Here is a 27937-nt window from a genome sequence, read left to right on the forward strand (position 1 = left end):
TTGCTGGTCTCTGCGACGACAGCTGATGGGACCAGGCTGCCAGCCACCTAATTACCCAGCCATGCAGCCAAGCCCTGCTTTCTCAGTCTGGAGAACACCTCCAGGCAGTATTAATGGAATTAAATATATAGATAGATAGATTATACGTTTCCTTCCTACCCACCCAGTAACCCCATGCCTGCTTGCCCAAATGTCACATCACAAGGAGTGATGAGACTATGCCAAGAAGTAAATGGTTTAGAGCCACGAGGGTCCCAGCTTTCAGGTTTGCTTGGCCTCGGTGGGACCCAAGGGGGTCACTGATGGGTGATGTGGTCACACCTCAAGCTGCAGCCCTTTGTTCACATGTGCTCTCCTCTGCTAAGCTGATGCTGTTGCATGAGATAAATTTGACAGTTGCGGAAGAAAAGCAGATTTGCCTCCAAAATCATCATCTGTTCCTAATTTCCTCATCAATTAAAGAACACCTCACAGGCTCAGAAGGGAACAATAGACTCTCTCCTAGGCAATAACTTTACGACACGCTGCACCCGTTCAACCACTTGCTTTGTTATCCTGGTGTGCATTTTATCTTGCCACGAGCTGGAAGCTTTAATTACAATCTTGTGTCTTCCACTGTTTGAGGCAAATGACTAAGTGACTTATAAAGACAATTAGATTTGGACCTGTTCCAACTAATCTCTTTCCAAGCGTGGTATCCTATTAGACACACCAGGTCTTTTTTTTTTTTTTTTTTTTTTGGGGGGGGGGGGGGGATGGGGAGGGGAGAGTTACCTTTGAAATACTATTTCAGGGACTGAAAAGCTAGGTAATTAATTGTCACTGCTCAATCGTCTTTGGTTGTCACCAGCTACATTTGTCTGCTCCTCCCACACTTAAATACATCCAGTTAAAGCTGGAGCTACAAGAATCACAGAAAGTAGATGAGAAGGGTAACTCCAAGACATTGTTGTGTGAAAAATACATTTATCAGCTGCTTTGCAGGAGCTGGACAAGATCAAATTCTGTGGTGCTTTGCTCTGATCGGGAAATGCTTGTATTTGGGGAGAGAGGAGGGTGCCTGGCCATTCATTCGCTTTGAGCTTGCCTTATTGGCTTTAGGATCTCATGACCTGTCTGTGCAGCGGGACATTTATATAGTTCCATATCACATCAGCTTTGCACTGAAGAACCCATTACACCAAAATGGAATAATACCTTTAAAAACGGAGAAAGCTTCTCATTTTCCTTCCTCAGTCATTTCTACGAATGCATGTTTATCTTTCTCCACTCACAGCTTAGTGCTGCATTTCTTGTCCCCTTGGTGGTCTTTGTGGACAAGTAGATTTTTGTCATAGCCCCTGAGACTAACCTCAGCTACATGACAAATGATGACAATTAAGACCATAACAATTAAGCATAACAATTAAGACCATATGCAACATAAAGCATACATGTCCATCAACACTTTCTAAAGCAGTTTTTGTGGTTAACAAAGCAAAAGGTCATTACCAAATAATAATGTTTGCGGATAGCAATGGGGCCAGCTGTTTTGTGTGTCCTTTCAATTTGTATTCACACCTAGCACAAAGAGCATTTTAGATGTGATCAGAAGTTAGTGTAAGACACTCTGGAGCTATATTTTGCTAATAAATAATTTAGCATAAATAAATTGCATAAACAGACAATTAAAAAAGACCTTTGTTTGCTTTGTGTATTGGGATAGTTAGATACTAATACATACTTAGTACTGAGACTTCTAAGCATGAGGGATAGACAACACAACTATGAGGGCATCTGTCAGTGCGCATTGTGATGTGCCAAGTCTGAGTTATCCGCTACCCTGAAAGAAATGGAGTGCTTTAGTCTCAATTAGAGAAAACCAAAGAGAAACACAATAACAGTCTTCAAAACACTTCAAAGCTTCCTACTAAAAGGAAAAGAACAAATTATTCTCTGGGTCAACTGGTAAAAGAATTAAGCGTAACAGGTTTACACTGGAAATTCAGGAGACAGGGCAAGAATAATTTCCTAACAGCACTGGAATAGGTCACGCGGGGAGATGACGAGCTCTTCTTGACTTATGGTTTTTGAGAACAGTTTGGGCAGATCTCTGTCAGAAGTGGTTCAGACACAATATTTCCTGCTGGGAAATGCCGGAGGACAACTGGGGAGACACCCCGGGTGGGCAGAACTCAGCCTGGCCCCGCTCCAGGGTCAAAACCAGTGCAGTAAATTATTGCCAGCGTCCTCCTCCCAGCGGTCCTGGGGCAGTTCCCCCCATGTCCCAGCCAGGAGTGGCAGGAGAAGCGCGAGCAAAGGTGTCCCCTGTCTGTAAACTGCTCTGAAGGGCTCTGCTGTCCAACAAGTGGGCCTGACAAATGTTGCTCAGATAGATTTAGCTGCTGGAATCTGAAATAACTCTCTCTCCACCCACCCCCCACCCCCAAAACTAACATATACTTAATGAATTATGAAAGGAAGTAAAAATCAATTTTCCTTGCCAACTACTGATGCCCTAAATGATTGCTTTCCTTTTTTAAATTGTTTATAATTAGTCGTCTTTATTTATGTTATCTATTAATCTAAAGATGGCACGTCTGGTTATCCTAGTGTTATTAAATCACAGTAACAAGAGCTGAAACATTGATAGCCTACTTCTTTTCAAGAACCATTTCTAAGATGGTTTCTAAAGTTAGAAGAAATTTTCCACATCAGGTTAGAATTTATTTTAGTTCCCATGTGTTAGCTAACATGGTACTGCACACAGCAAAGGGCCAAAATATTTCTGATACGTGTCTCTAGAAATACAGTTTTCAAAAATACCTTATAGTGAGTGAATTTTATATATCATAAAACAATATTTAGGTGTTCTTCTGCATCTCACTAAACACCAACTTGGATCTTAGACTATCTTTGCAAATTTTGTCTATATTCTTAGGGCCCACAGCATCTGTTTCTCACACTCAAATAATTTGAGAATAATGTATTTTATTCTCTTTACTTATGTCACTAAACCTTGGAGATGCATAAATGTTTTCTAACTTTGAGAGGTATGTTTGCAAGTTAAAATTGATAGAAAACTTAGATTGTTCTAAATGTAATATAACATAACATAATATAACATAACAGAGTGTCTGGAAATTTGTGACCTACATAAACTTACTTTATGAAGCTTAATGTACTAATGAAAACATTTAATAGAGCCAATTTTCATTTCTACTTGAGTAACCAAAAATGCACTTTAATCTTAGGAAAATAACCATTCGCTTTATACTGCTTTGATCACATATTTTTATAAATTCCTTTTATAGACGCAGGTGAACATCTTCAGAATAAGAACCCTTGGGAATTTTAAAATAACTTCATGAAAGACCTTTCCTTGTAACAAGAAGTGTTTAAGTTTCTGGGCTGGATCTCTTGCTCTGCCAAACATTTCAGCAATTTTGAAAGACATTTCAAGCATACAAAGAAGGACGAGTGTTCTCCTAAATATAGGTTTTGAGCGATTCTATAGAACAACAAGGAGTTTGGATTCTCTTCCTACCTGGAACTACTTAGAGGTATCTCAACTACCTAGTTACGCTTTGCAGTACTTTAAGCTGACACTAAAAATATTTTGCAACATATTATGGTGGGTTGACCTTGGCTGGCCACCAGGTACTCATCAAGCCGCTCTGTCACTCCCCCTTCTCAGTGGAAAGGGAGGAGAAAATAAGATGAAAAACGCACGGGTCAAGATAAAGGCAGTCTAGTAAAAGAAAAGCAAAGGCTGCTCATGGAAGTGAAGGAAAACAAAAAGATTTAGTCTCCTCTTCCCATCAGCAAGAGATGTCCAGACACTCCGTGTGACGTAGAGCCCCAGACGCATAGCGGTTGCATCAAACGCCTTAATAACGAATGTTCCCCTCCTCCTCCTTTCTCTTCCTTTTTATTGCTGAGCACGATGTCGTAGGGTCTGGAATATCCCTTCGGTGAGTTGGGGTCGGCTGTCCCAGCTGTGTCCCCTCCCAAGCTCTTGCCACTGGCCTTTGGGCTGGGGTTGGAGCGGCAGCCTTCGCACCGCGGGAGCGCTGCTCAGCAGAGGCCAAAACACTGCTGTCCTATCAACTCTGTCATAGCTACAAATACAAAGCACAGCACTATGACGGCTGCTGTGAGAAAGGTTAACTCCATCCCAGCCAAACCCAACACACGTATTCAAAAAATTCCCAGGAATTCCCTCTTGAGAAATGGCTAGAATTTCCTCTACGGCTAAAGCATATGACTGCTGAAATGTTATTTCCTTAGTTCCTCAAATATAGCAGGTGGCTATTCCAAATTAGGAACTTAATATTTCCTTAATTCTTTCGTTGTTCGTATTCTTATTTTAATCCAGTAATTATTTAAATGCCTTATTTATACTTTAGGCTTTTTCCACTCAACTTTGTAGACAGAGAGCAGACTGCAGCCTTGGTATATCTCGAAGGGATTGTACGTGCCCATTGCTATCTATATCCTTCTGCTCCAGTGCAGCACTTGGAAATTCCCCAAATGAACAGCTAATCCTAGGCAGAAATAACGTTGTGCTTTCTCTGGGAATTGGCTTGGCTCAAGTTCTACAAGGGCTATCAAATGAAATAAAAAATGCCCCAAGAACACAGAGCACCAGCATCTTTAAACTACACCCTAAGAACGCGCAATAAAATGCTACGAAGCTGTATCTAAACACAGGCATGGGGTAAATCTTCCTTTCCACACTGGTCAATACTAGTCAGGAATAAAACCTGTCTCAACAACAGTCAACTTTTCCCAGAGGAAAAAAAAAAAGAGAGAGAGAAAAGAAAAAAAGCCTTGGAGCAGCTTTAGAAGGTTACTTGGGGTCTTTGCTTCTTTACTGAAATGTGGGCTGGTATAAATTTACCTCTTTTCTTCTCAGAAAGAACATTCCAGGTCTGGCAGAGGTATGACCAGACCTTTCTGGTTTAAGGGTCTTTAACCCTTAGAGAATAGAATTGCTATAGTTCACCTTCTTTTCTTCAGTGTTTTTTAGCTGATCTGGGACCTGTATCTTTCTTTGCTGCCACTTCCATGTTTCTTCCCAGAAACATGAGTTATGCATTACCTGTGACCTATCAAGTTTTTTCTCTTCAATAAAAGCCACAAAGCATGCTTTTTGGAGCCTACTTGCTCTGCGTAGACTTGAACGAGGTGCTGGCATCTGAACTGCCTAAACACAGTGAAGAGGTGGTCATTTTGTATGCATGTAGTTACTACCCAAACCCATTAACTCCACAAAACTAGTTCCTTGCCAGTTTTCAGCCCCCAAAAGGATGCACATGCCATGAACCAAAGTCAAGGCTCCTGGATCTAAGCTTGCCCCTTCCTCAGTCCAGAAATATCAAATGCTCTGCTTTCTTAGCAACTGTGGGCATTCAACATACCGAGAGACTACAGCAACGCAAGTTATGAGAAGCTACTTTGGCATCTCTGACCAGCTCTGCTCCTGATATATGGCAGCAGCAGCTGAAGAGGAAGACAAAGAGCATTGCAGTTTTACGTGAATTTGCTCCGAGTAAGGAGTCTGAAAAAATGCAAAGGTCCTTAATTCCTGAGTTTCTTCTGAAAAACTTTCCTTCTTTATGTAAAACTGGCTGATAGAAAACATCAGGTGATATTATAAATAGTGCTGTCCAATAGATCATAATTTCTGCAAGCTGAAGCATACCAGCGTGGCATTAGATGAAAATAGGCTGAGTGCAGTTTTTCCCTTGCAGTTTATGGAAAATGTAATTGGCCTTTTTCTTAAAAACAAAACAAACCAAAAACGAACAAAAAAAAAACCAACCAAAAAAACCCCACCCCACCTTCAGGTGCTGTAACAGACAGAAACAGGTTCCTAATACAAGCCTTGTAATTTTTCTTTCCAATGATATATGTCATGGCACAGCACGGTCCAGCTGGTAGTCGCCCGGTTTAAAAGCATCTCTCCCAGGAAGGGGGGTCAGCCCTGGCTGGGGGTGGTCCCCACAGCACCAGCTGGGACCCTGGGTCCGAGGTCACCAAAGGAAGGGGGTGCCCTCAGCAGCTGGTACCCCAGCCTCCAGGAGGGGGGATGCGCCGGGGGCCTGATTCTGCACTTCACGTCGCACCATCCAGCCGTGCCGGGGAGACGCTGCACACGGACAGACAGAAGGAGGTCTTTCCTATGCACAAAACACATGAGCCAAAACTGAACTTCTGCTGGCCACCCCTTCCCTAGCTGTTCACCGTTGTATTTCCTAGCTACTCATCTGTTAAGTTGAATGCTGTATTCCATCTGTGCTTTGTCTTGACAACTGTCATCCCAGTGAGCACTATCTATATTTCAGGAGCGGAGAGGTTTTTCGTCATTTTAATTGCCGTCTTAAGTCCTGCTCCTGAAAGGAACCTCACGCTGGCCCAGGCTCCTAGTTTTCCGTGATGGAAATACCTGAACAGAGGGTTTATCATACAAGTCACGAATGTAGCCATCATTTTCCCCGGGGACATGAAGTACAAGCCAACTCTCCAGATCAAGGCCAAGGACTACAAGCACGTTAAGGATGGTGGGCAGCATTTCAGAAGTGCCTGTGGAAAGGTCTTCACGAGTGAGCAGTAGGGAAAGGAGCCACGGCAGGACTCTGAACTGCAGCAGCTCCTTCACACCAGCTTCTCAAGGGCAAGTTTTGCTTCATGCTTAGGATGCTGTGGTCTAGCTTAAGCCACTTCTAGAAGAGCTTTTAAAAGGCTAGGATTCAGGAGGCTACTCTCTTCAGCCTTGAGATGGTAAAGCATAAGAAAATTTTGTCAACATGTGACTGAGGCCACTCTTATGCTCAGAGAACAGCAAGCGTTTAGCAAAGCACTGAGTTTTGACACAATCAAAGCAACTTCAGTCACAGGGCAACTGCTCGGTCAGTCTGATTCAATTGCAAATGTCTGGCAAATAGCAGGACGTTAAATGCAGAGGAGCTATGAGCCATGCAGTTCTTTGTAAATGGTCCGTTTACTGCAGTAAAGAAATGAGGGTCAATAGGGGACTGCTGGTACTTATTTATTTATTTCATTTTTAATAAAGTCAGTTCATTCAGGACCGTTAGGTTACATACCTAACCAAACCTAGAATCTTACCAGCTTCTTAGAACGTCCTCCATTTTTCCTATTGCTTTTAACAAGTTTTTATACCTTGGTTTACATATAACTGTAAAATGCTCCCAAGGGAATTTCTTCCTCGAAGTTCAGATATTACCCATTGTAATGAAGTTCCAGTCCTCTCTCAGGTGCTACGATAGTACAAATATCTATAATAATAACAAGCCAAATTGCTTGCTTCTGTAACTCCATTGATTTAAAAGTGCTAGCTGCAGATAATCTAGGATAATAATTCCCTTCGTGTGTTAGCAGATAAAACCACTAGACAAAAAGCTGCCACAATAGCAGCAGATTCACTATCACAATATACAGGACTAAACCTATTTTTATTTATATCAGCGCAGAGTCATCCCCCTTGAATCATCATTAGGCTAGCTGGTTTTTTGAATCCAGCCATAGGTTTTTGATAATGTGGTACTTCGTGAGATAACCCAAACAGAAGATGCTCATTGGAACTCTTTCATGGAAAGCAAACAGAGGACATACCCAAGAAATGTCACTGATCTTCACCTCAGGCACATTTATATGGGTGTGGGGTTGTTTTTATCCGGGCCTTAGAAACTGGTGTAGTAAACAGCTTTAGACCTGATCAAATTCTGCTTTTGGGTACAGTCTATCCAGTTCTATTAAAATCAGTGGAATTTATCCAAAAATATATTGCACAATCAGCTTCACCACATGTCATTTTGTCTTACGCTTAAGTTGAATTTGGCATGCGATTTGGTCGGTGTTGCCTTTGGCTTCTGCTTACTTTCCTGTATGCTCGGATACTCAATGCGGGTTGCCCTTGCTAACCATCTGCACAACAGTCCAGGCTCAGGAGCATTTAGTGGATGTGCTTTACTCTGCAGGTGATGACTCAATGAAAAGACACAGGCTGCTCCTGGAGAAGCTGTCAAAAATGCTTTTGCTAACATAGATACCTGTAAGCTGAGAGTTTAAGTCGCATATCGTTTTTTCTGACCCAAACTCATTACATCTGGGCATTTTTTTCTGGCAAGTTTGAAGGGATTTTGTACATGGCTATTCACAGCTACAATTATTCACATTTTTGTACCGGTATTAGGAGTATTTTAACAAATATTTTGTATGGGAAAGCTGAGGTGTGAAAAGGTCTTTTTGCGAGGTTAATTCCACCCTGCCACAAACCCACTGACTAAAGTGTGTTTATGCCAAAGATGATTATGTACATTTTTTTACGTTAAATTAAATACAGATGATAATTACAATGAATCACTGCAAAATGGCTGTACAATTTGAAAATGTAATTAAGTGAAAAGTGTATTAGCTTTCAAAAAACATTTAGATGGCTCTAAGTGTGCTGCCATGGCTTAGATTATTGCATTCCTGTGACCACGACTGATACTCACGACCATTTTTTAATGGTGTTCTAATGATTCATCATTGAGGATATTCTGATGACTCGATATTCCGGCAGATGAAGTGGATTTACAGAAAGATGTCATTTGGGGGAAAAGCCTCCGATAAATCTGAATAAAACTGCAAAAAGCTTCAGAAAGATAGATGACTGTCATCATTTTTATATATGTTTTGCTATGTAATTGCTTTTTCACTGGCGTTGCAAGTTTAAGTCTGCAAAAGTAGGATTCTGTCTCGCACGAGGAATCAAAGCTTAGGGAGTGAAATGCCCTGCACCCAAACATACAGAATGCGTTACACTCTGTGGCTCCCGTCGGGGGGGTTCAAAAATGCATGCCCATGTCCTTTCCCAATGCAAAAATGCATGCCACGTGTCTCTGGCACTCGTCTGCCCCAGGCAGAGGGCCAAGGAACACCTCGAAAGTGAGGGAGCCGCGAGGAGAGAAGCAGAAGTGTGTCCCCAGGCAGGAGGAGAACTCTAGGGAGCGGGACTATAACCTGGTGGCACGGGGACAAGGATTTTGTGTGGTTTAGTCCCCACCGTGGTGGGCATCTGGGTTGGCCGGCTCCTGCTCCGTCCCCCACCCACCGTTTGTGGGGGCTTCACTGGCTGAGAATGTGCAACCGCAAACCAGCCGGGAAGCAGAAAGCCTGGTTTTGGGAGCAGCCTGCACCCCGAGAAGGTGACCGGGAAAAGAGACGTCATTTCTCATCACCCTCAGCTTTGGAACGATGTGTGTCGGAATTAAATGCGCTGCTCAGACTCGTTACCTAGAGCTCCTCACAGACTAAATGAGGAAAATACCAAAGAAAAGGTGGACATCTGCAGCAATAGAGAAAATTGTCATCTAAATAACTGTGCTAAAATAATCAGAAGTGTGGTGCAACAGAGGAGTTACCCAGAAGGTATTTGTGTAGCTGCATAGAGCAATGAATGGACTGTAAGGAATGGATTACATTAAATGCGGTTAATTCTGCTCCTGTTTGCTCTACTCACGCATTCAATAATGCAAACCGGTGCCTTATATATGCACCGAGAAATGCATGCCCCAAAGCTCACTACGTTGTCTCTCCATGGACGTGCTTGTGTTTGCCCATTTCTCCCTGCTGTCGTAAAGGTGCTGAGAGCATCCCCCCGCCGGGGCTTCGGCTGCTCCCCACAGCACAGCCGCGGGGGGACACGGGGGACTCCCAGGCAGCCTGTGGGGTGGCCGTGGCTGCGGCTGCACCCCCCGTCACGGGCCCACAGCGGGGCCGTGGGGTCTCGGCTGACCCCATCACCGCCTTCGTCTAGCCCCACTGTCATCCTCAGCCCCTGCAAGGCAGCCGGAGCCCCGACGGCTGTATTACAACAGCCTGTGAAATTTGTTTTGTTATGTTATTTCTCCATTATTATACTACGGAGGGAAAAAAAATAAACTGCTGCGAATGTTAGTATCAAACTGCAATAACTTCCCTTGAACTGGATAGTAAATCTTCCTATCTTTTAACTCAATATAGCAGGCATAACATTAAATAAAATTAATACTGCTACTGCTTGGTGTACTCATACATTCAGTAATGCAGACCTGTGCTTTATTGGAGGTTATGTATAAATTTAATATACATACTATTACAACAAGGTCACTTTGGAATAATCCCTTTGATTGATTCCAAGGAGGAGGTATGTAGGGGAGGGGAAAGTAATCTTGTATGGAAAACACACAATATCAGCCTACACGGGAATGGCACAACTGCCTGTTTTCACGTCACAGTATATAAATGGCAACTATTACAGTTTTACTTATACTGCACAGCCAAGCATGGTTGCAGCTTTGCCGGCTGTTTTCCATAATAAAATAAATTCTGGATTCTTTTCAGTGCCGGCCTTCGTGCCATGTTTGTCACTCTAGTATCGGAGTACTTTACACACACAAAATCACCTTTTGGTTTTTCTCTTCAGATGAATTCTCTGTACCAGCTCCTCCACTTTGTGCTATCAAAATAATAAGCTATCAATCAGGAGGAGAATGTCTTATAAAAACAAGAAAGAACTAAAGTAACATTCTCTAGAACATTTCTCCTCAGCACAATATTGCCCTTAAAACATCAGAAAGTCCTGTCTCATCACTGATTGAAAAAAGCAGCCATATTTTCCACAGAAGATGGGTACAATAGGATCTGAGAGTACCAGAGGCAGGAGATGATACAGAAAAGATGTGCTTGGTGTTTGCTTTCCTTACCATTTGAGTACAACAAGCTGTTGTGAGCAAGTAAAGTTTCTGCCAAGGTGATGCACAAAATCACTTGAACTGCATCAGGCCCAAGACTGCAGGTGGCAGATCGTCTTGGGCTACTTTGGAACTTGCACCTAGATCTACTTTTTATAATTGCAAGTTCTCAAGTTGGATACTTCAGTGAGCAGCTCTCACGGCTTTCCTCAGTCATCGGTTTGTGCCACAATACCTCTGACAAATAAGAGAAACTTTTCCCTTTTTCTTTGTTATATGCATAAAAGAGAAAATATCATATGTGTTTGTCCTCCATCCAACCTGACTGTCTCTTTTTTTCACTACTCAATGATACATTAGATTTAAAATGCCAGATTGTCCAGGGCTCAGCCCTCCATCAACTTTTGCCACGCTATTGATCTTCCTGTACAAGCTGTAATGCGTAGAGGTTCTGTGGATGAATGATGCTACCAGAATTTTTTCTTTTACTGTTGGTATCAACATTTTTAAATTTATGTCATTTGGTTTCCCGTGTCACTGCTTTGCTAACAGTAGTTCTCCATCCATAACACTGTTTTCCTGAAGAGCCCTGATTCAGCTCTTCTAGTGTGAACATTTTTTTACTCCTTTAAAAAGCTTTTAGACTCTTTAGAAAAGTCAAAAAGCACTCACTATAACTGCCCTCTTCCTTTTAAAAAGCATTTGTGGTGGACTAATATATTGCCTCAAACATGCTAATTACATCTGATAATGGCTGGGTATCGCATTACAGGACAGGTGCAGCAAACTCAACAGCAGCACTCTACTCGTTGTGTTCCATCATGTTAATGAAAGCAGTAAATCAATGACATGTTCCAAACCTTTGCTTGTCCCAGAAAAGAGAAACACTAACAAAATTTAGCACATCCAGCTTAGAGAGAGATAGCTCTCTTTGCACCCTGGAAAGGTTTAAATTCTCCTTTCAGCGTAAGGGCAGTCCTCCAAGATGCTGAGCATGCAATGGATCTGAGTGTACGCTTTTTTTGGGGGGGGGGGGGGGGAGGGGGGCTGTATTAACTTTGAAACAGGTACGATATCCAGATTAATGATATGAACAGCACAGGGCTGAGATGAATGATATGAGGGACAGAGGGCTATGGAAGATGATTTTACAGAGATAATAGAAAACAAGGAAACTTCAATTCAGAAAGCCAGGTAAGTCTGTTTTCCCTGTTTGGGTACAAACATGCAGAAAATGTCAGTCTCCAGAGCCAAAATGTAATATGAAAGGACTTTGAAACATTGCCAGCTCATAGTCTGGAGAATGAAGGTAAGATTAAGGCTAGGTTTGAAAGATCAAAGACTTAAAAGACTTCCATCAGAGCTGTACTTCATTTGTCCAAAGGGTGAATTTTCAACGTTGTGCAGTTAAAGTCACTGATGACACATATCCCTGTTATCTACAGGGTGTGTACACCTCGGTCTGCATGTACTGCGCAGATGCTTCTCCTCTGACGTTTTGGTATTCTTCCTTAAGTGCTGTAGCATATATGGACATTCATTTTATAAAGCAAAAGGTAAACAGGAAAAGCTACTAGTAATGCCCTAACATCGCTAAGAACTAAATTTGCCACGCTGAGAAAGGCCAACATATGACCCACGTAGATTTTTAGTGTCAAATCTGGTCAGTGTGCTAGATGTTAAAGCCTTCAAGGCAGCGACACATGGATACTAAAAGGCTGCAGGCATTAGCCTACCATAGGCTGGCATGAAAAGCAATGAGAGTAACCAAGGATCCACGTTTCGTTTGTGCAAGGATCTGAGCATCTCTTACAGTTAGGACAGGACTGAAGATGTTGTTCCAGTTCTCCGGTCAGAGCTGTTTTCATTTCAGTGGACCCTCTGCATCCACCTGCAAGGAGCCTGTTTATACAGACTCTATGGAAATGAAGTGGATTCTTTGCTAAGGGCTGAAGACAGGTGGCGAATGTGTCACATCACAGAAAAGCCTTCAGCTGTCTCTGTTAAACTCTTCCACGAGCTGATAACGGTATCCATAATCACTTTTAGGGATAGTGTTCTGACACTGTGGCACCTGGCTCCTACACGTCTTTAACTCCGAAGCAGAAGAGTTTTGAAGTAGGTCAGCTCACAGGACGATGTCTGAAGTAAGGTCATTCAGTCTCCGTAAGGTCTTTGATGAATATACACAATTTATAGGTATGGCAGGCACTGGCAGCTGCAATACCCGAATTTCAGTTCCTGTTGTAGCAACACCGCATTACATTATGGTATTTATGACCCCTTTTGTTTTTTGGTTTGGGTTTTTTTTTTTTGTTATTTAGGTGCTAACAGTGTGCGGGAGCTAAACCAAAAAGCAAAGAGAATTTGCCTGGAGAACTTAGTGTAACTGCATTGCAATTTTTCTTCATATTTCACACAGAGAAGTTCCTACAACATGGTTTTTTCCCTAGATTTTTATTTTAATAATATCTGATAGGTGACATCCTTTGACATTTGGGAAATCTGTCTAAGCGTTTATTGAGGTACCATTCTGTCTGTCCTGCCTTGTACAAAGTTATTCCATAAACTTCTCAGTTTGATGAATATGTACTGAGTATGGAGTGGCTCGACAAGAAATGGGTTGGCTGGCTTTTACCAAAAGAGTAGATTTAGGCAAAGTGTAAACCAGACTCTTTTTTCTAGAAGATTTAAATAGAAATCCATGCATTTTCCATACAAAATTGTATTTCTATTAATCACTGTGTTAGAGAAATTTAGGCACAACATTTGCCTCTGTCAGCCACCTCAAAAACTGCCAGTCTGACACCAGTGCTAATCTGTGTAATATACTGCTTTTAGCTGCCATTTTGGAGGTGTTCAAAAGACTTGGTCTCAACTAGCTAAACCAAAGACTCCTTAAACAGAGGGCGAAAGGAAAGACAGGAATGAGAAGAAACAGGGTAGGAAAGGCTGGTAAAAAAAAAGCAGTGGCTGAGGACAGTTCTGGAACTTGTACCTCTCAAAAGGCATCTGGCAGCCAGACAAAGCTGACAGCGATCCTGGGATCATCTGCTCTCTCCCTCCAGGACTGCCTGGCCGTGGCATCTCTGGGAGTCGGGATGATAATGGCACAGGGGTATAAATACAGTGGGCTCTGGAGTCCAGGGCACAACAGCGAAACTCATTTGTCTTAGCTTCATATCTTACCAGTATCCAAATCAAATTGTGATCATTCAGAATAGCCATCTGCTCATTATTTTGTCCACTAACTGACGCTAATTTTAAGTGGAACAATTTTGAGCAAAGAAGGTCATCAGTTTCTATTCTCCTACACCTCCTACTTACAAGCACAATCTCAGCCTTGCCACACTTGTCACATATCCAAAAGCCTTTGATTTATTAGATTAATTCAGTTTTTTCTTTCTTTGGTAAATTTTTATAAACATTTTTCTGTAAGGGGATGAATTGGATTTCTGTTACTTGGAACAGCTCCCCTGATCTGTGTGCTAAATGCCTCTCCTCCTCTTTGCTGTGTTTAATATGCAAGAGAACTGATCTAGCTGAGACACAACTCCAGGATATTTGTGTCTGTAAAGCTGAAGAGTAATTAGATGCTTTCTTCTGAGGGACAGAGCCTATGCTACACCTCCACCTTAGCTTTTCCTTATGAGTAACTTCAGCAGGGAGTCATGACGATTGAGATTCGCTTTCCAAGACACCACCCTCTTTGGGACTGGAGGTTTCCCATCACCCTGACTGGGAATGGGACTTCACTGGTTAGCAGGACGATGCAAGGGCATTTCCACACTGATCCTGTCTCTTTCCCCCGTGCCTGCAAACTTATCTCCAGACTGACTTGTAGGTTTTGACACATATCGGTAAAGTCAACTTGGTGAAGGTAACTTGTAAACCGCAGCAGCCAAGAGTCTTAATTTATTGTATCCTCTGCCAGTGCATTACCATTTTAAAACTCTTATTGTGTCATTCACATTCCAAGTAATAATATACAGATTCATAATAGCTGCCTTAGAAATATGTGTGGCAATTTTAACGCATTTGCAATAATGAACTTCACTGCAAAAAAAGCCTCCTTACCTAGGAAGGAGCAGCAGAGACATCCAAAACCAGAAAGGTAACAATTCTTCAGAGATGACAACTGTAGTACATCCAGACAAATAAAGACAATCCTGGAGTCCAGGCATGAGATGAGCTCAAAAAGGGCAAAGATTTACTCTGCATCGTACCTCAAGCCAATCTGCCTTCCAGTCACTGGAAGGGCTCAGACCACCGACCATCCGTCCCAGGCGCGGGGGGTTGGTTCTGCGCAACAGTCGGTAGACGAGTCCATCCAGCCGAGCTACTGTGCTCGTCGGAGACTTTGCGGGGTTTGAGAGTTTATCTTCAGAGTAGTTTCTCTAGACACAGCAGCAGTACAGTAACTTTCCCTTGGTCTTTCTGCTTCAGTTCACTTTCAGATTATTTGAAGCCGATTTTGCTCCAGCCAACCCACATCCAGTCCCAGCAGGTAGCACTGTTCCCTCGATACTGAATGACTTTCCTCCCTTTAGACTGCTTACCCATTTCTTTCCATACTCTTCCTAGTGTTTGTTTAAATATATATGTATATCTCCTGGCTTTTAAGATAAGAAGAGAGATTCTGCACTTGATCATGCTCCCAGTGCTGTCTCTGAAAACCTTGAGAATTTTGCAGATTATCATATCAGCTTAAGCACTGAAACGTGCCACTGATTTCCTGCTGAGCTGCTTTTCTCGCTCCCCCTGGGCATCTGATCTTTAGGTGCCCAAGTATGGGGCTCCATTTAAAAATCTGGATGTGGTAAGAAATTATAAAGGGCGATGACAGTATTGTTAATGTATATAGGGCATTTTGGCTGGCAGACTGGGCGCTGTGCGTTGTTGTACGAGTATTTGGCCTTCAGGAAGACTTTGTGGTTTGGAGATCATAAGGAAGGAGACAAACAATGCAGCAGCCAGAAAGCTGTTGAGGATGTTTTGGAAATGATGGAAGTTCACACAGGGCAACAGGGATATGGAGGGAAGGGGAAAGGAGGTAGGATGAAGGAAGGGACGGAGGAAAGAAGGAGAGAAGAGAGGGAGGAAGGGAAGAAGAAATGTCATCCTTTTCAGTGCTTGGTCTTGCTTCTCTTGAAATAACTGAGAAATTTGTGATTGTCCTATGAAGTGACGGGAGAAAAACATTTTGTACACTCACCTGCAGGTAATGATATCCTTCTCCTTAAAAATAAAATAAAATAAAAAGAAGCCCAGATATCTCCCAGGTGCCAGTAGTCAAGGAGGGGGGGATGTCCTGTACAAATAAGGCTTCCTCGAGCACTGCCTATGTCTCGTCTCCTGTCTGTAGCAGAAAGCAGTGTGTAGACTGCAGAGCCGTTAATTCACACTGAGACCGATAATCACAGATCTCATTCCCCTCAAGGCGCTCCATGTCCAGCGCCAGGTTTCACATGGGTCTAGCGCATGTCACCGCAGCCTTACTTTGGGTCCGTGCCCTCGTTTGGTGGCCTGGTGGGACTGGTGCCAGGACCGAGGAAGCACTGAAAAGAGGGCCACTAACCAGGGGTCTGCAGTCAAACAGGACTTCTAAGGTGGCACACCTCACCGCATGCCACAGTCTCTTCCATCACCCATCCTCTTCCTCGTGGCCCAATGCTGCGGGCACCTCCCCTGCACATGCCTCCTCTCAGGAGGATGGTTTGCATAGCTTCATCTTGGCGTCAAGACATACTTGTCACTTAGCTGGCTAATCTAAATAAATGAATGTGCTCCTCTTCATTCCCTTCAGCCTCTTCTTATTATTAGAGATATTATACGGTAGGCAAAGGCAAAGACTTGAGCTAGTGTACCCCAGGAGTTCAGCTGCAGCAGTCTCAGCTACAAAATTTGGAGTGTCTTCGGAGTCATCCAAGGAATTAGCACTCCAGCTTGTCACTTCAGACACACTTTAGGTACCGAATATTTCCAGCTGTACGTAAGGTCACTCTCATTTATTTATTTTAGTCTCCAAATACTGCAGTACATTCTTTTTTTGCTGTATGTCACACTACTGCTCCCTGCTGCCCAAGCCTATTTCAGATCCATAGATCCATTTTATGCCACCTATGCATGAGACAGCTCTGTGGATAACTGGCTTCCTAGAAGCCGAGGGGCTGCTTGCTGTCAATGAGATATTTGTCTCACCATGATTAATTACTGTGAAATGCCCACAGAGATTAAAAATCATGATTAATTACTACAAAATGCACGGAGATCTTAAAGACTAAATTCTACCACTAGCTAAGTTTACCCAAGAGCTCCTGCATCCTGCATCTGGGCACACTTCTGCAACACGAAATCAACTGATAAAACTCCCACAGAACACACGGTTAATTGTCAAGAAAAGGCTAAATAAAAAGAGCTATAGCAAGTTCTGTGTCAATATTCGTACATATTCAATGACTGAGGTGTTAATAGTCTATTCCTTTAACTGCTCCTTTGTTTTTCATAGAAAACACTAATTCATTTGGAAAGGAAAATACCCTTTAAAAGAAGCACTTATATTGTTGGTTCTTTTTTCTTGATTTGGTGTGCTCAAAGACATAACGGTTCCTAAAAGGTTAACATTCCTTCAGAGTAAAAAATGCTAGATCCCATCTATAGGGTGCATTTCTTTCCTATTTTATTCAGCACAGAGGCTGAGAAGATTAATAAGCTCCAGTATTTTACACTAAGCTTATTAGAGATAGAAATTTTAATAGGTTTGAAATCCTCTTCTAAAATGCCACATTAAAAGAACAGCTAAGAGCAACTTACTCCCTTTTCAGGGAACTTTCCCAAAGACCTTTATCGTTCACGTAAAACCCAGATTCCAGACCACAGCGTATCATGTGGCAGGGAGGGAAGGGTTAGACAGTCCACCCCCAACTTCTGCCACATTTGGTGCTTGTTGGGTTCACGATAGCCTCCTCCCTTCTGGCAGATGAGCACTCATAAGCACACTCATGCTTCACCAGGCAGAAGCAATCTGGTGGTATGCAGGGAGAAATAAGATGGGGCAGAGGAGGTGGCAGTTGGGGTGTCTGTCACCTGCACAAACAAGTAACCGCAGAGCACTGCGGTCTGTGTTGGCTCCTCCAATTGGTAAATCCCCATCTAAAACACAGGCTCTTTGAATGAGAAAAATGTGTTATGCTAATCACTTCAATCCTTCTTCAGTTATCCATGCAGAGCTTCACTGCATTATTCAATATTTTTCAGTCTAATGCACTGAATTAAGTCCTTTTAAAAAAAAAAAAAAAAAAAAAAAAAAAAAAAGTTTTGTTCCTGTAACACTTGAATTTCTTACTGAATTTTATCTTTGGGCTTTCTGGGAAAGTATTCCTTTCACCATTTCTTTCTGCTAACGTCAATCCCTTTAAGAGAGCTTTGCAACGTTGCTGTCTGGCCTGTTGCAGTTAAAACCACAGGGAAAAAAGGTGCTCTGAGCAGTGGGGTTCCTTGTCAAGGTAATTTACCCAGATTCACCAATGTACATAAACCCGAGAACTGTAGAGACCCTTAAATACACACACACTACTTATAAGGTCTAGGTGCAGAGTAATGCAGGTATTTTATGCATGGGGATTTCATTCTACACAGAGATTTGGTAGACACAGCAATTTTTCTCTTTTAGCAGACCTCTGAGAGAAAGATCAAACAATCAGACCTGCTAAAGCTGAAACAAACTCCCTCTTTCCCTTGCCTCCTCAGAGCTTTCCACTTCTTCTGGTTTTACAAGCCTGGGTGAAGACAAACTGCTGCGAGAACACTGTGAGCCATCAAATCTGTATTCCTTTGGGGTTATTATTATTTTAATAAAGCCAAAAAGAGATGTGGATTCAAGTGTGAAAAAAGAACCATCAAAATTTGACCTGAGAACATCCCACCCTCTGCTGCTTCGACATTTTCACCCATGGAACAGCTATTGAAAAGGCTCCAACTTAAGCCTAAGGATGAGATAACCCAGGAGAGGGCAAGCCGTAAATAATGTTAGACGAGATTAGCTTTATCTAAGAAGTGGGTCAAAGACCAGGTATACCTCTCTCAAAAAAGTACCTACAAGCTGACAACATAGACCTGAGCGGAGAGTAGAGTTAGGATTGATGAGGATACTGAAATTTTCTAAGACAAACAGAAAAATCAGGATATCATTATAAATACAAAGATGTGACCCACTGACACGTGAATTGATGTCCTTCTGACAAAGAGCTCCAGACTGTGCCAGCCTGGGAAACTCAGTCTGTGTATCAGAGTATCGGCATACCTAGGAAGCTGGCCTTGCTCCTCTACTTCTAGTACAAGCCAGGTGCTAAAGTTGCAAATGCCCCTTTAAAATGCTTAGGCTGTGGAAAAAAACCCCACAGATTGGCATAATGAAGTGCAGCTATGAGAAACAGCTTTTTAATGGGAGAGCACAGATGTTCTATGCATGATGGCTATAGTCTAAATTGAAAAGTGCCATTGTTTGGCCATCATTTAAAATCATGATACCCTAGAGGAGACATTTCAGGACACGCACACTTGAGGAGCACATAGCTAAGGTAGAGCTAAATTGTTATCTCTGCTCTGCTCTGACTGAGTAAAAAGAAAATGGTTCTCATGTGCATGGAAAGCAAATGATGGAAAATTGTAGTTGGGTAGGAGGGGACAGCAGGAGTGAAAGGCAAAGAACACGGACAGCAGCAGTCTCCCATCAGCAACCGCAAACTGATTTTTTTTCCCCGAAGCTGGGACTGCCGCAGCGGGTGGGAAGGCTGGCAGTGTGCTGGCACTGGGATAGGAGGAACTGGGAATGGGATACGGACTCCCAGAGCTTGTTCCACACTGCCCAAGTCAGCCGTGCCGTACCACCGCACAGATTCCCCTCCAGCAAGTTCTCCTCTGCCGCAATACCACAGCCATCTTGAGCAACATTTGGGCTGCTGCCATAACGGAGCAGAGCCTGCCTCGCTGACATGGTGAGCACTCCCACTCCCCTTATTTTTCCTCCACCTCAGAGCAGCCACTGTACATGCTCTGAGTTAGGGATGCTAGATTGGACCTCCCAGGTGTGGTGGTAATAGAAGCAATACCTCGTATTCCATCAGTCAGTAGCTAAAGAGTAGAGACCAGCTGGGTGCCCACAGCTCTTCTCCCGGTACCTACCTTACCTTGGGCATTTCCCATCAGCTGTGGATGGCAGCCCTTCCCTCCCCCTTGGAGAAACAGTGACACCCTCCAGATAGCGTGTTTATAAGGAGGGACAACTGCCAGTCAGACCCATTGCTGCTTAAAGTAGGAGACTTTGAAGGCCTCCGTAATATAATGCTTCTGGGGATTTTACCTTCCAAGCCAGCACTGGCTGCTAATTCTGATTAGCCAGGTCAGTTATACAGCAGCTAATTATGTCCAGGGTTGCAAACAGCCCCAAATGCACCCCAAATCTGTTTCACCAGCACTTCTCCCCACTAAGTATCCAACAGAAACAGGGGGATTCCATTTAATGAGCAATAAATCTGACTTTTCCACACACTTCACCGCTATAGAAAAAAAATGGGACAGAAAAAGCTGAAGAATCATGACAAGATGATGAGACAACTACAGTGAAAAGAAATCCAGGCGTATTCTGATTGCTTAAAAACTGTCAGATTTATCCCATGGCAAATCATGGGGAAAGAATTGCCAATCAGAGCCACTTTCTTCTTGAGACAGCAGGGAAGAGGGGGACAATGGGTAGAACCTATAAGAGTTTTCACTGGTCAGGAAAAATACAGAAAGGAGGAAAAAAGCCCATTTAGTCCCTATGCTTCAGGAGAATGCAGGTCTCCTTTTTTCCCTTTCTTTTACTTCTCTCTCTTTCTGCTCCCTCCTTTTTGCAACCTTACATAGCTGTCAATTTGGGAGTGAGAAAGTCAAGATGCTATTCAAAAGAGTCTGATCCCACAGAAGGTGTGGGAAGTGGTCAAAAAGCCTTGGCTAAAGAAGAAGAAAATCCCTGGCTCCCACTTCTCAAATGCATACTTTCACCACTAGACATTATGGAAAAAGTATGTTGTTGAAGGCAGGTATCTGCATGCTTCAGGAAAATTAATCCTCAAAGCCTAGAATAAAATACAGTCACAGATTTTTGTTGGTTTGTAAAGTTAGCTCATAAAGTTGTGTGGAATTGTTTTATAACACGCATTAAATGAAGCAGAAAATGAAGCATGGGTTCTTTTGGCAAAAAGAACATCATCTGCCTATAACAGAATTTCACTTTTAACATTTTTTCTCTGACTATAGTAGAAATCTGTTTCCATCTCTGCTACGATTCATACAGATATGTTGCTGGGAAGGCCATTCTCCTTGCTGAGCAGTAGTTAGGGGCTGGGAAAAAAAGCAGCTCTACGAGATTCATTATATGAGATTGACTGGGCAGAGCACCGGTTAATATTATTTTGGCTTTGGAGTCCGCATACATCATTGCATGTGTCCAGCTAAATTGTTCTTAGAAGCAAGTGGATGTGACACAATAAATAACACCATTCTGTTCTGTCCAAAACTATCTACACCTAAATGGTCTGAGAAGCACAAGCAGCAGGCACAGCGCTGACTAACTTCTGCCATTAAAGTCAGCGTGCCACAGTCCTCGGTCAGTGCTTCAAACATTCCAGTTCTCTTAACTGCGGTAGGGTTGCCTAAGCTACACAGCCACGCAGAATTTTGCATTTCTATTAACAATCCCCTGTCGGGCAGAGATCTCGTTAAGGTTCATCACTCTTTATTTATGTTTTCAAAACCCTGTAGCTGCAGTAACTACTGGTAGTTTATAGTCAGCTGTGAGAAGTAATATTGACCGCCAGCCTACGTACAGCAGTCTGCTCCCGTACATTAAGCACCCAGCACTGTCCGCTTTCTCTGCCGCTTTGCCTTGCACACAACTTACGTCATCTGAGTACTGTTAATTGGTACTTATACATACGACCCACAGCATAGATAGGCACAGAAAATCAGGGGTAGAAGGGAGTAAGGTAAGGAATAATAAAGACTGGAATAAGAGACAGAGGCAAACGAGAGGGTGGAAGGACAGTACAGCAGAGAGCTGTTCCGTGGGGGCTAAGGGAGAAGAGAGGATGCTGCAGTCAGTTACCTTTGTATTACCCACACTCATTTATAACTTGAACAGATGAATAAAAGGTTATTTTTTCTCCCAGCTATCCTGCTAGGTGTAAGTGTGAAAATATGGTAAATATCCTCTCCAAAATGCATTCCCTGCTTCTCAAATCCCACTTTGTGCAGAAACTAAAGTTATATTCATTTTAAAATACTTCTTGACTGAGTTCTTTAGCGTCCTCAAGTATGGGAGCAGAGAGTTAATCACTGTTTAACTTCCACGCTGGTTTTGTCACTTGGTTTAAACATTAACTCTCATAAAGCCTAATCACATAAGATCCAAATCCGTGAGACACCGAGCACCATCCTTGATGCTTAATGACCTCAGCTGACTTTGTCTTCTGGAGAGGTTTAGGATAAGGTCATTAAAAGCAATCACCAAGAACTCATGCCTGATTAACCTTCAATTAGGGCTTGATCCCACAGGCAGGTATGTGCTGTAAGTGCAGAAGCCAAAGGCTGGTGCTGAGGACTCAGTGTTTGCTTAGTGCCTGGTCAGTGAAGCTCAATAACAGAGCAAGCGAAGGCAGAGAGGGGAAAAAAAAAGCGATTTGCGATATAGCCAAATTTGTGCAGCCTCTGTGCTGAGTCCTGCAGAGGAGGGGGAGGTGGGCATGCCCAGCCTGAGCTGCTCGGGATGAGAGACAGTCAATCCGCTGGATGTGAGTGAGGAACTGCAGGTCCTGCCTGTGTAACAGAACAAGCAGGTCACTCAAAGGTGACTGTGTGGAGGAGAATCCAGAATAACGTGAGACCAGAAGTGAGGTCCCAGTATTTGGCAGTCAGTTGGCCAACTCCACACACAAGGCAGCTTTTTTGCTGTTCCAGGAGATCGCAGCCTGTGCTGGGCTGCGGCAGCAAAGTCTACCCGGCAGCCCTCCAGCAGCTCCAGCTGCTCTCCCACCCGTCCCAGACCCTGTCTTGGTTCCTCATGTATTGGCCTGGGAGAGAGAAACAAACATAAATGACATCTGAGAAAATAATTTTTCTCTTCTGCTGGTATTTTCACTCTTGTTTTGCCTTCATTTTCCGTGTCTGTCTAGCCAGCAGGTTTATGTAGGAGCGTTTGCTGAAGCAGCAAATGCTCAGGCAAGCTATAGACTAAGAACTTGTAGGAATTATTCAATGCATAAGGAATAAATTAAAAGAAATCAGATGATTAACAAACAGAAAACAGAATCCAACGACTCGTTAGTCATCAGCCCTCCCTGGAAGTTCTGACCTCGGAATGGTCGGTGTCTGTTTCACACACCTTAACCGAGTCTCCCACTACCTCCAGAGACCTTGCCACAGCTACCGTTACATCCCTGAGGAGCTCTTCGACAGCCATCAGACCCCAACAGTCACTGCAGATAGGCAATGCAGGCCAGCTGCCCCGCAGGGGACGGTGGTGACGGCGGGACCGGCAGGGCTTTGCCAGCAAGGTCCATCCCCACCACCCCATGAGTCCATCAGGGCCAGGCTGGGGTGGTAATGGGCTTAACCCAGACCCCCATGACCACCACATCGGTCAACAACCACTGGATGTAAACTCCCGATTTGTAGGTTCCTCACAAACTCCTTGAGAAACTCGGCTAAAATTCATTTGTGCTACTTAGCTCAGTCAGAGACTTTGGCCGGCGTGATCTTGCTGTTCCCAGGTGAGTTAGACTTTGGGGACTACTAACTGCCCTCCCTGGAGTCACGGGAGAAGAGCTGTCTTTGGTCAGAATAGCCATAACGTTGAATGAAGGAGGATCTCTGCCTACTTTGTCTCAGAGTCAGCCATCAGTTAACCTCTTTCGGTGTCCCTAATAATGTTGATTATATCTGTACGACTTTATGCCACTGAAAAGGGACTTTGGTTTTCCTCCAAACTCCAGTACCTCCTCTAGGCATTCATGACTAATATGCCAATCACTCTCTTTCCCGGCTGCATAGTTACACTCTTTTTTTCCACGCTTCACGTCTCCTCTGCTTTGGGAGACAATTTTTGTCTCTCAGAGCTGCCCTCGGTGGAACTCGCCATATGCCTTCAGACGCCTGCTCTGTCAGCTGCCGCCCTGCCCTTCGCCTCTGAGACTTTCTCCTGGGGATTTAATTTGCAAAACATAAGGAGAGGGGAAAGCTGCCACTGTGGTGCCAGCAGAAGAGTCTTGATCTCTACAGGACTTCGGTACCTGAGGATAAGCTCCAGAGAGGGTACCCGTGTACTCAACATGGGTCTTCAAACACCAGGTATGGAAAGCCAAAAATACGTGGTTTTCAACTGGGATTTAGTTACTATTATTTCAGGGGATTGCTGTAATCCATCCAACAGACTACTCGTGCCATTAAGCACTCTCTTTAGCCCATTGGAAATTGAACGGAAAATGAAATGATGTCACCTGGCGAGATGGAGAATACCAGTCCAAAAATACTTACTACTCTGGTGGCTATCACTGCCATCCAGAATATCCTAGGACTGGCTTTCAGGCCAGATGTCTAGATTTTCTCTGGAAAGGAAACAGGAGCAAGAAGCACCAGTTTTCAGAAAGGTGTCATTCAGGTTACCAGCTTTGGCGTGATTTTCAGGTTGCGAACCCCAGGGAGACGCAGATATTCCCCAACCACTCGGCTCAGGGCTTCTTACTGACTAACTGAGGAGACTCTCAACTCAGCACAGTCACTTCCCTGGATCCCATTTTTAGGTACCTAGCTTTATCACGTGTTACGGCAAGGCGACTCACGCGGGGAAGGGGAGGCATCCTGGTAGGAGTCAGCGCGTCTAAAAATGGGGAATTGCCCTGCCCTGCCCCTGGGGACCCCCAAACCCCGCTGCACCCTGGCAGACAGCCTCGAAGAGCCAACGTCCCAGAGCTGCCGCTGAGCTCTTGGGTTTGCCTCTGTTGGACTGAGCATCTCGTACCCACTGGAGCTGCGTCAGCCCGCACCGCTCTCTATGCCGGTGTAAAATCATGATGAATTATCCAGTCCATTTTGGCTCTGCGCAGAGCTATCAAGACTCTCAATATGCAAATGGGATCTTGTTTATCATATGATAGATACTGTGTAACGCAGCACCTAAATTACACTGAGTTTGCAATACCATCTGGTTTCATCTTTCAGTACATTAGGGGATAACTTTGTTATATTTGACCTGAAAATTGGCACGGGGATAAAGCAGGGCCACGGCTGCAGTTCGCAGGGGTAAAAAGCTCTGCTCACTCACGTGAGGCAAGTGTGTCTCGGACATAAATCTCTTTTCTCATCTTCAGGTCCGGAAAAGAGCAAATACCAAGAAGGCCACTGCCAAGATCTAGCATTGTGCAGAGGTTTACCTGGAAGCAGTGTCAGATGAGGCTGCCACAGAGGGGGACTTCCATTCAGATTTTCTCATGTGACAGAAAAAGGCTGATGTGCGGTGGCTTGAGGAAGAAGGAGACGCCAGTGAAGGCTCAGAGGGATGGCCCACAGGTAGTAAGTTACTCTTGGTTTGACAGGATTCTAAGACAGAGAAAAGAAAATATTTCACTTCACTTTTAGCAAGCTCCAAGTCTACCTATGACTTCAAAGGAACAATAAGCTAATGTATTTATTTTATTGGTCATGCAAGGAGGCTAAAGGTAGTTGACTATTTCTCCTTGTTGTCCACATTTTACTCAATCACCCAAAACACTTTTTTGAGCTCCTCTTGCAGAGCAGCTCTCTGGCTGATTAAACCACAGTATGATGATTCATCATTGTCCATTCCCACTTTACTGATGGTCTAATTAAAACGATTTTTATGCCCAAAGATAATTGCTTTCTTCTATTATTACTCTGAAATGTTAATATAATCTAGCTCACCAGTCTCTGTGTCTATCACTAGAGACAATAAATAAATTAAACACAGAAAAATGATGTTTAAATAACATTAGGATTGAGTTACAAAATTACAACAGCACAGAAATTCCAGTTAAGGCCACACAGTGTTGCCAAAGACGTTTGCTGTACATATGGCTGGTTGTTTCTCAGAGTCCCAGCAAAGGTGATGCTATGCACTCTGGGTGCTTCATTAGCAACACATTACTGGCCTTATAGAGTCAAGTGAAGCAGAAAATCATTTTACAGCGGTCATTATTTTTATAAGTCAGTACTCACTGACAGTTGTTACCCTGCGGCATCTGAAATATGTGGACCAGAAGAAGTTGGCAAATGTTGGCTTTCCAGTGGAAACCTCTTCAATAAACTATCTCATTAATTTATAATTTTTAAAAACTGCTTTCTCTAGTGACTCTCTGATAAAGGTAGTAGCACCCAGAAGACAGAAATAATGATCAAAAATAAAATTGCCATAAACGAGCTATTTCTGTAAAGAGCCATCAAGTCAATATCAATATTTGATGTTTTGATTTTAAATACCCAGAATTTTTTTTTTCTTCCTTAATGGTTTTTAACTACCACCGCCCCCATATTCAATCTGTCACTATTTCCTAGTTTTCAGCACTTTTCTTTCGTCTGCATTGCTTATTCTGGTCCTTCATCAGCCCCAAACACACACGTGTGTAAGTGTACGTGCACACATGGGCATAAGCAATGCCAGTTTGATCGTAACTGATATTTGGGTTGGTCAGATGCATCTTATCCAGCCTCAGAAAGCTACAGTGTGCAGATCATCAGGCCCAGCTGAACAGCAAACTTCAAATTTATCCATACGCTTTCTGTCTTTTCCTAACCTGAAACTCTACCCTGTGCTTTTAGTGATAATTGTGTTAGCTGCCTGATCTCAGCTGGACTTTTTAGTGAAGCCTGGAGAAAAAAGGGCGACAAACACACTGGCCTTTCCTGAGACATCTGCTGATAACTTTCCATCCCTGCTGGACTGAGCTGCAGAACTCTGTAGTAACCAATATTATCACCTAAATGCTTCACCTCCTTCTAGGCCTGATCCATGTTCCTGAGGCTTGCTGTAAATTTCCATAACATCAAAAAAACATCAGAACTCTACTTCTCACACAAGCTGATCCCACAAGCAGAATTTTTATTTCATGGGGAGAATGTTGGACTTTACATATTTTGAGATATCAGACTGAAGAGTGACGTTTTTTAAGTCTAGAAGAGCTACTTGAAGTTATTCATAGAGATTTGTGTGGTATACTTTCAACACCCTATGGTTAGATTCATGCCAACTACAGGGAACTTGGTTTTAAAAGACAAGGTCAGTGAAAAGCAAGGGCAGATTTACAGGAGTTATGAAGGGCAACTTGCTGACAGCCTGACGAACACCTTGGGACACAAATGACGAATGGCCATCCTGCTGTCTTCCCTTCCCAAGCACTTCTTCTGCAGATGCAGCTAGTCCTGAAACGGTCCTCACACAATGCTGCTCATCTCAGTCCCACCAGTTTTCTGTCACACGTGCAGCACCCTTAACTTCAAAAACAACTGTGCCCCTGAGAGACCTGGGAGTCCCATCCTTGTCCCTTGGCTCCTTGTCCCTCGACTCCTTGTCCTTCATATGGCCACAGCATGTTGTGGGCTCAGCCAACTCAAAATTGTTTGGGCCGTTTGCCAAAATAATTTTCAGGTGGTCCTTAACCAGCATCAAGCCGCCGGCGAAGTTGCAGGAAGCATCAACTGTAATGTGCCTTTTACAACACAACAGACTTTTTTCTAAGTAGGGCAATAGTCAGCTTGCATGAGGAGCGAGGTAGAGCTCTCTTGGGGAAGCTGTACCATATGCCTGTTTCCTCCCAGCATTATCAGCCTCTAAAATTTAAATGCTCAGGGCAAAGGCTTCTGACTTAAAAAAAGGAAATGCCCCCTTAAGCCCTTCCTGACCTTTTTTTTCTCACATGGATGCACATGTGTACTTTCTGGGGACTCCATCTCATTTCCCGCTGCTGGGACCACCCGTGTGGACACAGCACTCAGCCCAGCTGCTCCTTGAATTAAGCCTGTGCTGATTCATGAATGCTTTACCATTAGTAATCTTTAATTAGTATAGATTACGGCTTGGTATTACTGATGTCCCATTCTATGTGGACTAGTTTAAGCTCTCTCCTAGAGCTAAGGGACCGATGTGTTCGTCGCTAAAAACCTTCACT

The sequence above is a fragment of the Accipiter gentilis genome, chromosome 15 (assembly GCF_929443795.1).
Source record: "Accipiter gentilis chromosome 15, bAccGen1.1, whole genome shotgun sequence".
Lineage (NCBI taxonomy): Eukaryota > Metazoa > Chordata > Aves > Accipitriformes > Accipitridae > Astur > Astur gentilis.